Here is a 13,703-nt window from a genome sequence, read left to right on the forward strand (position 1 = left end):
CAGGAGTTTTATGCTTACGGCCTGATCAGACGTACTTTGCATGTGTAAATCAGGAAAACCAATGTGGTGAGGAATGGCAAGCATACATTGTTTTAAAGAGAACAGGCCGACCTTTTCAAGGGTAGGTGACTTGTGCATGTTACAAAACTGTATGGTGCCTAAAGTAGCAACGAAATATAGGGCACATTTGGGAAATGAAAGGGTTGTGTGACGAATGGCACCAGCAAATGGGTTGAAACATTATGAAAACCACACAAACACAACAAATGTCATACCATCCTGCTTTCCCACAGGTGTCCTGATGAAAACGGTACCTAACATGTGTGGGTGCAACTACCTGGGCGCAAAGGGGAAAGCCTAAAACACCCCTAACCCCAAGTCTTTTCCGTCACAGCTGAATTTCATGATTTTTCCAGATGGGCACACCATACAGATATGGGCCTAGGGTGTCCAAGCCACCAAGGAAAGCAGGGATCCCCATGCATTTACGGCTTCTCCAAGGTGGTAACCTACGTTAGTTTCAAAACATGCTCAGTCCATATTTGGGCACACGTGTCATTAATCCATTTTAGTCTGTTGTCGGACAGGCCAAGCAGCCCTTCTGCCTTGCACATGAATGCACATGAATGTTGACTTCTGCCATTTGTTTTCTGTGAATCGTGTTCCCTCTATTGCCAGAAAAGGTTCTTTGAAACATTTTGTAGGTGGCATTCCTTTTTTGTAAATTCTGAAATCAGGTGGGAGGCGCTTCATTCCTATTGTGTGTGCCTCGAAATTGCCCTTTATCCTACATAGTGCAAGATGAATTAGACATTGGGCCTCATTACGACCCTGGCGGTAAGGGGTTTACGCCAGCATTAGCTGCGCCGACCCCTTACCGCCAATTACGAGGTCCCCTAGCGCCATGGTGCTTTTAACACCTGCTTTTAGCAGGTGTTAAAATCCATGGCGCTAAGGGACCATGGAGTTAATTACGCCACCGTAATTTACGGTGGCGTAATTAACGCCTTCCCCACTCCCATTATGCCCTATGGGGCAAAAATGGGAATGGGGAAGGGTAAATGGGGATTGGGGACTTACCGCCCCGCCAAGGTCGGAATGGGGCGGTAAGTCCGCCAACCACCATGGCGTAAACGTAGTTTACGCCATGGTGGTAAAGTCACGGCCCAGGCGGTAACTTACCGCCTGGGTCATAATGAGGCCCATTGTGCTTCCACAAAGCCAATACAGATATACCATGAACAAAAATATGAACTTTGTTTCCATGCAGAAGGAGATGTACTTATGGGTTCTAATACACATTGCAACATGACTCTTGTTATTGCTGATCTGAAAAAAAGAACTGCAGCTCTAATGGATCAATAGTGGGTGTGCGGCAAACAAGCATACCTACACCTCCCGTCTGCATGGAGTGGCGACTGTGCTCTGGCAACCCTACACTCCCCACTGCTGGTGGTCCCTGAGAAACATATAGTAGGGGACACAATGCAACACAAACTATCATAAGTACCCCATCAGGAAATTAACATATCACCCCCAGTGAACGTGCTGACAGAGAATAAGCTACAGTGTCATGAAAAAACAGAGCATCCAACTACATCTCTAAAGACTCCTCTGATCTCCTGGTGCGGATTCCTGCAGAATACAAACTGTTCAAGCCATCTGAGACATTCTTTGCATCACTGATCCCCAGTATCCAGGCCCTGTCAAATGCCAAATGGCTTCAAATCGTGCGCTGGGAACTCATACAACTGGCAAATGGCACTGAAGAAGGGTTCAACATTATCAAGGTGGAGTTGAGAGCACTGAGACTAATGACAATGCAGAAAAGGTATGTGCTCGACCTGCTCACAGCCATGGAAGGAGGTGTTTGCCTAAAAATTGGGAGCGCATGTTGCACGTTAATTCCTTCGTTGGATGCTGAAAATGGGACACTCTCACATGTCATAAACGCAGTGCATGAACTACGAGTATGGATGAAAAAGGAAGATGGTGGGCAACCGACAGACTGGTTCACCTCCACATTCAAGTGGGTTCCATCATGGCTAGGGACTGTGATGATGATGCTGATCCCCATCATTGTTTTCCTCTTGCTGATCTTTTGTGTGTGCCAGCTAGGGATCCAATGTTGTGCCAAAACAATTCCTAATAGTGCAATGATGACGGTGATGATTGGCAGCCAGAAAGGGACTGACAGAGGATCTAATAGCACTGAAGATGCACAAGTACAAACTGGGCAGAGTAAGGAGCACAAATGTTGCATTTTGGCCATATACAATATGGGGGATATAATTGACAAACTTTATCATACAACCACAAAGAGCCACAAGATCTGGAAAATCACAGGGAGGTGTGGGTGGATTTAGATAGGGATGGAGACTGTATATACATGTCCTGTACTCCTGAAGAATATGCACAATGTGGTGAAAGCCTTAGAAATGTTTGCAGAGCCTGGATACCAATAAAGGGTAACCAGCTTGGGTTGAAGCAGAAAGAGTGGCAGAGAAACGTAGAAGGAATTCAACTAAGAATGTGTTACTTTAGAAGTAATGAAAGGGGAGAATGTTGGGGGAGAGGCAGTATATCCTGCCCCCGATATCTCTGTCCCTCCTGTATTTTTACCTGAAAACAAAAGGATCAACATTTTTTTTAATGTATATATATTTTGTTGCTCTAGTTTAGCATGAAAAAGGTGTTTGGGACCACTCCCCCCTCAAAAAAAAAAATGTCAATCCTTTTTTTCGGTCGAATTGACTCGACCCTTTTGTCATTCGACCCTTTTGATTCGATACTATAACCTATAACCCCAAAATGCGTTCATCCTAGAATGTGAGACCAAGGCCTGCTCCAGCCCCAGTGCCCCATCCATTTCTGCTGACTGACTCACGCCCTCTCCACCCCCTCCCTGCCAAGCCAGGGTCCTCTGAACCCCTGCCCCCTATTCCCTTTGAACGCGTCTGGTCACCAGTCCTTCCCCCTGATCACCTTAAATTCACCCACCATATACCTAATCCAGAGTGGTCATATATTCTGGTAACACAAACATCTATCCCACTGTGTTTAAGAACGTGAGGCCCCAGAGACCACAAATCAGAGATTGCTCCACCTGATAAGACACCTGAAGGAATGACCCCTAACCCATGCCCCCATAAAACACGGGTTAGAATATACCTATTTCAAATGAACAAACGCTTTTCATATAATAGTTTATAGCAGTCATTTTTTCTTGCATGCCAAGCCTTTAGTTTAGTCAGACAGTTCTACATCATCTCTGAAGAACGCCGCCTGACCTTCACTCTGCAAGGATGAGCCCAGCTGACCACGTGTACTGTGAATGATGGAGAGAGAGCAACCAATGGGACCAAGGATTCCCCTATGGAGCTGGGAGTAGTATAGGTGCCTAGCTAATTGTGTTTGTTACACTGTCTCTTATGTATGATGTCATCCATGATGATCGGTGCCTTCTTGATGTGCTGCTCATGTATCTGTTGGCAAAGCACTCTCGGGCAGCAGTTCTTTGCTTGCATTTATTTCACTTATATAAATTTTGGTTCCCTTGCAATTAGTCTCCTTGTTTTATTCCCTAGTGGGGTGTGTCCATTATTTTGTCTTGTGGGACACGTGCATGATAAGGTGCCTGCCTTCACACTCTTGGCACTGAGGCTATGCAGAAGTGAGAACCATGTACTGATTTCTCCCACTTTGAACCTTAGGTTTTTCCTGTGTGCTGGCAATATTGAAATATGAAAGTATGCATTTTTCATATCCAATGTTGCCATGTAATCCCCTTGTTTTAGAAGACAATCTAATACCCCCCTGAACCCCGGGACCTAGGGCCCTTTAAGACGAGGTAGCAATACTTAGAGATGGACGGGGATGCAGAATTTACTCATACATCAATAATCAAACCGACTCAGGAAGTTGACAACATTTAGTACTGTTTTATTAACAATTATCTAAAACAGGGACCTACAACGGACATCAACGGATGACGCACAGAAGGATCTCAAAGCATTTCATAAAAACCAACATTCTTATACTAACAATTTGTCACCATTGACATCATACTACGTGGCAAACTAATAAAACCTACTTGGGAATGTGATAGGTTTAACAGGAACATCTAGTTATACATTCCATACTGACGGGGTTGTGATTGGGTCTCTAAGATCAGGTGGACAACTAAGCCCATCCCAAGTGCAAGTCATCTTCTGTGTCATTCTAATATTCAACACTATATTGGTTACACAAACACTAGGGCTCCTTGATATGTTGGCCTCCATAATTGGTTGGCAAGCTTGTACCCTTCTGGAATATTCCACTTGCTAGCAGCACGCAAGCTGGTTAACCCAGGGATGGAGGGTTGGCCTGGTCATGCCTCCCCACCCAATAAGCCCAACATATATCATCACTCCTGTGGTCCATCATTCAATTAGGCTTTGAACTTGGCCTTGTAGACGCTCACTGTGCCTGAGAACAAAAGGGAGTGTGGCATGGTCTTATCTTTTGTTTTCGGTGTAGCTCAACCCAAAGTCTATTTCAATCTGACCATGTGACTTGAGACCACGTTTCTAAGTTCTTTGTTGCATATAATACTATTAAATTATAAACTCTTGACTTCTTCAGTGTTTTTCCATTCCACCTTAAACAGAAGTTTGTTTCTTTCTCAATTCATGTAGCTTCTTGACAAACAACCAGGCTCATTGCGGCCTCGACACTTGGTGCTGGGCCAGCCAGCCTTTTTTGAATTCTCCTTCGCCATCAGCTTTTTTCCAACTGTACCACACTCAAGCCCTTTCCATTTGCAGGATTCAAGTTTTGCTAAGTTGCACTGTGGAACATCCAGATTCTATATATTCCTATGTATATACATTGGCATATCGCTGCAATCTATACACTACGTAGCCAGCCTCAGGATTACTTTGTCTACTTGCATTACAGCATTTGTACAAGTATAAAATGACTTTTGCCTTTTCTTCAGTATTTCTTTGCACGAACATCTTCATTTTGATCCCAAAATGTTGCTTAACTTTGACACCTCCTCTTCAGATCTTATAGAATGCTTATGTTCCTCTATCATTTGTGTCTTTTTCTAGGTGTGTCAGTTCTGCTTTTCATGATGTCACCAGTCCTCTTTCTCATTCATGTTCACACTTCTTCCGGGACTCTTTCCAGAAGACCATTATTTCCTCCTGAATGCATGTAGGGTTTTCTCAATGGCTATCTTGTCTCATGGATTCTTTGTGGTATAGGTATCCTCACTGGTACTGCCTGTGTCGCTATTTCTAGTTCCCAACATATAGGTAACATGGGGGTGGAGCTTCTGGTAAGGGGATTTGGCTCTTTGTCTACACCTCTGTAGTCCCTGGACAGATTGGCCACACCTTGTCTACATCCATTCCCCCTTCCACGTGGCTCACAACATCATTACTATTGAATCCAGGTACAGGATTGGCTGATGAGTATATTGATACACTAATAAAACATGTTATGCAACCCTCTGATCCAAGTACCTTGAAAGTAAGACTGGCTAGGCCTACTCTGCTTTGATAAGACAATAGGCCTTCTCATTATACCAGACACTGCAGTGTACACAAGCTGAACCCTCAACTTATACTATATTCATTGGCTTAACCTCTGCCCCTCCTATCCAAACTCACAGTGCATTCCAGACACAGCTCCACTTGTATCTCCTTTAAATATGCCAGATATATCCTGCCACTTTCCTTTTGTTCCACAATGATTTGCATTCACTTCTTCATGCAAACCAACAGGGCACAATAATAACCAACACATGCTTTAAAAGGTATGCATGCACTTTATATTCACTCACCATCAAAGACACATTGGCAATCAAAATATGTGTTATAGTGGTGAGCATGCTAATATAAGTGGTAAGTGTGTGTATTGACATATGAGAAAACAGAACAGGAAAACACATTTACTGCAACAAGTATTTTTCATCTAGACAGCATAGTCATTCAAAAGTAAGTAGCTTCTCTCAATCATCTATGATACCATTTCAGCTAACAATTTCTCCCCTGCTGTCATGACCTCTGTGAGGGGGCACAAGTTGAGCCACAAGCAGGCTCCCACCAGAACCCTGAGGGCCTTAAAACCACTGCAAAAGGACTCCTGGAGCAGGTCCTGGCGCCTTTGGCACCAGGCTAATATGTAGGAAGGAAGGGCTGTTCAATCTAGGCCCCATTTATGTACATGGGCCTTTAAATCCAACATGGAAGCACCCACACAGTCTAGTTCTAAGAACCAAGCCATGCGGTCTAGTGTTTTGGTTGTGGCAGGCCTGGAACTACTTTCCCTGGTACTACTTTACCTGGGCTATATAAACCACACCCTGACTGCAGAACACGCTTCGAGTTATTCTTCAACCCACAGCGTGACGCTCACCGTGTCCAGCTTCTGGTCTTCAGCATCTTCCTGTAATCCTGCAAGAACAAGAACAAGCTTATTCTGTTTTACCTGAGAAAACGAAAACACCAGCACTCAGCATCTAAACGGGGCTGCAATCTGTGGAAACAGAGAGAAGAAGAAACATCACTCACCTGTGAGTACTAGATTATGGACTTCCGGTGAACCGCTACCACAGCTGCTGTTCGAACATTGCGACCTGCAATAACGAGAAAGGGAAAAACAATATTAGAACTCACGCTTCCAAAACATCGAATTCCATCAGTCTTACCTGAATTCCATTGCGTTATGCCACACTTCCATCCGGAGGACCACAGAAACATCTGCAAAGGAAAAGAGACATATTCAGGTTTGCTTTCAATATTAAACAACTGCAAAGCCCTGTACTTACCTTAACGGATTCCGTGGGCCTGTTTTTCATCGCGCACTCATCCACTCGCAGCACCACAGCGGCCTGTGTGAAGAAGAATAAAACACAGGTTAGCTTTAAAAGACAATAAAGGCGCTGAGCTTCGCGCTTTCTCTTACCTAGAAAACGTTCCTCTCCATCCGACACGCCAGTATCAAGACCTTCGTATCTGAAAAGAAGGAGATAAAGACATTAACGAATTTCCACCATAAACAGAACAAAGATTTACAATTAACAAACCTGCCTGCCTACCAGCAGATTCGGGGTCACAGCTGGCCTGGGCCCAAGGAAGGCATACTGCACCAGTGAAGCAACTTGGGCAGCTCGCCAACAAACGTCAAGCACCCCTGCACAAGAAACGCAGGACGGATAGCTCACCCTGCAAATAACTAAGGTGAGAAAAGAACCCAGTGGGAAGGGGATCGGTCAGAGGTAGGTGGGAGATTCACCCATTAGAGACAGTCATCACAAATCCTATCTTCTGTAATTGCAGATTCATTATTCAGCACTGGGCAACTACGCATCCAGGGTTCCAGATCTCAAAGCCTTCCAGACGCCCCCGGGGATATCAGGTGAGCGTAACAGAACTCAAAGCCTTTAAACCTTATCCACCTGGGCATCATAGAGACATTCAAAACTGATCAGTTAGCCCACCTTTTGGGACAATTACGTGCCGAGGTACACGCAGCCCGGCAGGAAACCAATGCCTTAAGATGAGAGTTAATAGTCACAAAAGACCGTACTGATGAACTAAGCAAGCAAACAGCTACTACAAACACAGGCGGGGCAGGTTCCATTGCCGGATTCGCCACATCCGTCTCTACACCATAATCAGTCAAACCAGTACAGATAACGTTGCCGGGAGCAGTACCCCTGTCACCACCAGAATGGTTTAATGGAGACCCCAGAAGGTACGCAACATTCATGAACCAGTGCCACCTCCATTTTCTTTCTAGGCCTGGTGCTTTCCCAAACGACCAGGCAAGGGTGGCCTTTGTGTTATCATATTTGAGTGGACGTGCCACAGACTGGTCAGTACCTTTAGTGAGCCGGGATGGCCCATTACTGCAGAACTTCAGGGGTTTTCATCAGGAGATGGAAAAGTTATTTGCTCAACACTTGCATGGACAAGCTCTTGATAACATACTCCTGTCCCTCCACCAAGGGAATCAAGATTTGCTGACTTATATTGCCACCTTTAATAGACTGGTTGTAGAAGCGGGGTGGCCAGAAGATAAAAGAACCACGTTGTTTCATCGGGGCCTACGAGGAGACCTGAAGGATGTCCTTGCTCAAGTGGTAGACCGACCTAAAGACTGTGCAGAGTTTATCAACCTAGTAGTTCATTTGGAGCACAGATTACAGGATCTAACAACAGACTGAAGTAGACTCAAAAATCGTGCCATGTACGTACGTTCAAAAGGTAATGTTCAACGTCCATCATACAATACCATAGAACCCATGCAGATTCGAGGAGTACAACCCCCTTTAACCAAGGGTGAAAGAGACAAGCGGAGACAGCTACAGTTATGCCTATACTGAGGTAAATCGGGTCACTACCCCAAAGAATGCCCAGTGAAACCTCCCAGGAAGGTTGTAGGTGCTACAGAGAAAGAAGATGATGGAAAGGAATCGGAAAACTACCAGGCCCGGCAAGCGTAGAGCTCTGCTTTTGAGCAAAAAGTATGTGTCACAGACCTCACATTTTGCCCTAACAGTAACCTTGATCAATCACCAACGACCGTCATGGATGCATGCCATAGAGGCATATATACAATGCGTGAAAACGTGCCTCTCCATCCGGCACAGCAGCATCAAGACCTTCGCATCTGAAAAGGAGATAAAGACATTAACAAACTCCCACCATAAACAGAACAAAGACTTACAATTAACAAACCTGCCTACCAGCAGATTTGGTGTCACAGCAGGCCTGGGCCCAAGGAAGGCATACTGCACCAGTGAAGTAACTCGGGCAGCTTGCCAACAAACGTCAAGCACCCCTGCACAAGAAACGCAGGACGGATAGCTCACCCTACAAATAACTAAGGTGAGAAAAGAACCCAGTGGGAAGGGAATCGTTCAAAGGGAGGTGGGAGATTCACCCATTAGAGACAGTTATCACAAATCCTCCCTTCTGTAATTGCAGATTCATTATTCAGCACTGTGCAACTACGCATCCAGGGTTCCAGATCTCAGAGCTTTCCATAAGCCCCCGGGGATACCAGGTGAGCGTAACACCTACCTGCACGTTCTATTAGCAAACTTACGATATTGTGACCCCTTCTGTGTGAAAGAATAAACCTCAGCTACTAAATTTAGAATAAGTCTACTTCATCGTTCTCTCAGTACCTTAGAGACAGAGGAAAATGTGCCTTCTGTGTCAGTTTGACATAGAGCCAAATTAGAATACTCTTCCGAAAGGGGTCCTAGCTGATTAATTGAATGATTGATTGATTGATTATTGCCCTGCTTCAACTCACACTAGGCACTTTGCTTTTTCAGCTCACATTTGACCCATCAGGCCCTTTTTCTGCCAAGTACAATCAACCCTTCTGCCAGAACACTGCCCCAGGCTAAATACAGCCTTGCAAGGACTCCCTTATGCAGCCACACCAGTCTCCAGGGACTATGCAGTGTTGCCTTCCTCCATCCCACTCAGAAGCAGCTCTTCTCTTTGGACAGCCATCAAGCAGACACATTATAGCACCCATCGAAAGACCAGCAGGACCAGGAAGCCCACGCCTTCTGCTTTTCTCCCCAATGTAAACACTTTTCCACAATCCAGACTCTTTCCATATGGCTCCTATTCATTTTTACATTTTTACCTCCTAACCTGTTACCATACTGCATCATTTCCAGCCATTTCATTAAGTCACTTCCAATGTCATCACGAGCCAGAACATTTGAGCACTTTCCTGCACCTTTCTACATCCCTCTTGTGTAACTTTCCAGCATTCGCTAAGTGACCTTGGCACAGTATTCAGAGCACAAAATCTCCCAATGTTGCATCTCTGTCCTCTCTCTTCCTGTTCCCCTCATTCCACTTTTTGTTCTCAAGGCCCTTTCTCTATTATCATCAACATCCACTGCCATTGCGAGCACTGGTGTTCAGCTTTTCATTGTGTATTGTTTTCTGAATCTGGCAATGCACAGCCAGTGGAGCTTGGGCACCTGTTGCATTGTTAGTACACACATATTCTGTGGCCTACCACTCTAGCCCACACAACTTACCCCTATACTAGCTGTTAACACCCAATATCACCCCATGCACACATTCTTTAGCTCATAGCCCTTCCTACATATGCCTATTTCTGCTGAGAACTCTGAAAAAGCATGTAGACTCTGCAGAACAAATAACTTGACAGGAAATCATGTGCCCCATACAGATGTCTTTTCATATTTTTCATTGCTGCCAACCCAGTTGAACAGATGTATAATTTGATTATAAATGCCAATAACCATATCAGGATGGCAACCATAGACACCCCCACAATGATCAATCACCTTTCTGTCCAGTACAACATCACCAACCTGTGCACATCTCCATCTGTCAAACCCAGATCACTCACTGTGACATTATCCTTTGGTATATTCAATTTTAGGTGTGTGCCTCCCTATGTTTCAGGAGATATTCTATTTTGGGATCCATAGAAAATGTGTTTCTTTGGAATAACTCAATGTTTTCTATTCTCCCTTTCCATAGATCGCCATCTACATGAAACAATGTTAGACCACCAACCATTACCACGGTATCCTTAGGCACTGTGACAACAAACGCATTGTATTGAAATGGCCTAACAACAAATGAACCATGACTGAGGTGTGTGACTGTGTAATTCACTTCACATACCTGTGTTTAATCAATTTCACATGCACTGATTCTTCAGATTTTGGATTTCTTACAGACACCACACATCCCTATAACATGCTGATCTGCCTGCAACCTGCATACCACATTTGTGAATGGTTTCCACGGGCATATGTAGTTTTGCTCTTTGAACTTTACACAAGTATCTCACTTTGGAATGAGGTACAAACCCGTCTCCCATGTCTGAAAGGCCACCATTTTAGGAGTCGCGACTCTTACATATTTAAGATTCTGCCAAAACTCACATTATGTACTTTTTTGGTCTGATATATCAATTCTGGGGTGACATAGGGAATACTCAAAGGAAAACCAATCTCCATCTATTCTACATCTATATACAGGGGAATCATGCTTCCAATTTCAAATACAATCCTTTCCTGTTTTGTCTCAATTTCTCTTTTAGTTACCTGTGTTAATATTTACCGGATGATATCAGATGAAACAAAATACAATTTAATGTGACCCTGAATTGATTGGGATACCCCATCTTGGACATCCTGCACAAATTTAGTAAGAATCATCTCCATTGGATTCGCAAAATTTAAAATATCCTCTAATAACCACCCCACCCTGCTTAGCCAGCACATGTATACTATGCTCTAACAACATTGATTGATCGTTCAAGGTAACAACGGTTTGATTCACACACTGAACTAGTTCCTGCTGTCCAGTCTTTGCTGAAACATTTTCAAATCTTGGCATAATGCTCGTGCCTTGCATCCCAATTTTTTTCACTGACTGTGCATTTGCTGTTGACACAGTTGCCCCCACAATAGCCCGCTTTATTGTAACAATGATAGCTGCAATTAAAAACTGTGCCATTTTGCATTCCTTTCTTTTCCTGATACTTGACATGTTCATAAATGTCTTCTACAGCTGCATTAAAAACTCTTTGACCATTCTTTGAGCCCTCTCCATGCGCATTTGAACCCATGCCTCACTTGAGCAAATTTAATTTCTGTAAAATTGAACTTTTTTCCAAAATTCTATCCGGATCTACATTTGTACATACATTCTGATATAAGAGTCATCTATATCATAATATGAATCCGGGGACATCTTCCATCACAATCCCTGATGCTGGCCCATGCTCGATCAGAACCTGTCCATTCACTAGTATGTTCTTAACTAAAACAAAAATGTAGACACTCCTTTTCTTCCCATGTCACGTGGATCACTGTGTTGTCATCTGGATTTCCCACTTTTGTCTGCCAGTTTGTTTCTGCCTTCCTGACTCTTCCTCTCTTCATCCCAGGGACTCCACCTTGCTTTATCCTGGGACCAACTCCACGGACATAAGGCTCCAGCAAAAACTTGGGAGGGAAAACGAGTTAGCCAGTCCAAACCAGAAGGGAGACATACAGGTTAAGTACCGAGAAATAATAATTTTTCCTTTAGGGTGTTTCCTTAGAATCAGACCTTAGAATTCTTCAATCCCCTTTCTTCTTTTCATACCTTCAATGTACCTATTTAATTTTTTTTAGTTTTACATTTTAACAGTTTCCACATTCACACCTCCACCTTTAATTCATTATTTCAATCACCTCTTATTTAACTATTGTAAATTGTTTTACTCGCCTTGCTATGTGATCATTACACCTCTCAATCCATACTGGTTTCCCCAATCTGCTCCATTCTTTGCACTTCATGCTTCGGGTAAAAACTGTTTTATTTGATTCACATGGGCATTTGTCATTATTCTGCACACTACAGCTGAAACTTTGTCCACACTTTTAAATGGGCCACACGAGGATACCATGAACTTAGAATTCTTGCTTTTTTCTTTCACAAAGTTAAATGTATACACCTGGTCACCTGTTTCATATTCCCTAACAGATGATTTCCTGTCATAGTACGATTTGGCACCCTCAACTGCTCTTTCCTGATTTTGCTGTACAAATGCAAATGTGTGCTGCAAATGTATTTATTTATTTATTTATTTATCACACTTGTTGTACGCCCAGACTCTTAGGTCTCACGGCGCAGTTACAGACATTTTGGTTATTACAATCTTTAAAGTTAAATCGTATGGTATAAGACAACAAGTACAGTAGATGTTAAAATCAGGGTACATAAAAATATCTATAATGGTGTAGATGGGTCACGTTGGGAGAGCTGGGTCTATTAGAATTGATTGAAAAGCCAGGTTTTCAATGTTTTCTCAACTCGTCCACATACTCATGAATTGTGAATGCCTTTACCAGGACTTGCTCACTGGTCCTGTACAACAAATGTTGGGGAAGTACCATTTTTCTGCCTGTCATAATCTCATATGGACTGAGATGTGTAGACTTTGATAGTGTCACCGTAATGGCCATCAGTACAAAAGGTGAGTTGCAAATCCCAACTAGACCCTGCTTCAGCCACAAACTTTGTAAGAATGCAAATAATTTATCTGTTGCATCCTTCCACCCCACCACCAGAGGATGGACGGTATGAGATATGTAACTTCCCTTTTACTCCTAGAATTTGCCACATCCTTGTCATTACTCTACTGGTAAAATGGCTTCCATGGTATAATTCTATTCTATGAGGCAGATTAAATTTGGAAAATAAATGGTTCACTAACAGCATAGCTACAGTTTGTGCACTGCAGTCAGGAGCAGACATACATTCCAAACATGTTGACATTAAACAGGTAACTGTTAGCATGCATGTGTTTCCCTGTGATGACCTTTGGACAGGGCCAATGAAATACAAATCTGACCAGGGAAGTGCCAAACCTCTTTTTATTAATGGTGCTCTATGTGAAACACCCTTTGAAATACAATTCTACATCTTAGGACATAAGCAGCCATAAAGCATATTCTTTTAATAATTCCAATGTTTTCTGTGAACCCTTATGCCCTGCTATTATTGCATCATGGGGATGATGTTGTATTAACCCCCGAAATGACACAGGGACCACCCATTGGATTTGACCTGAAATAGATTTTTGGACCAACAGTCCATCTTGCAGTTGAAACTGTTTTATATTCTTCATCATCACCCTCAACT

The sequence above is a fragment of the Ambystoma mexicanum genome, chromosome 5p (genome assembly GCF_040938575.1).
Source record: "Ambystoma mexicanum isolate Mex_15411 chromosome 5p, UKY_AmexF1_1, whole genome shotgun sequence".
Lineage (NCBI taxonomy): Eukaryota > Metazoa > Chordata > Amphibia > Caudata > Ambystomatidae > Ambystoma > Ambystoma mexicanum.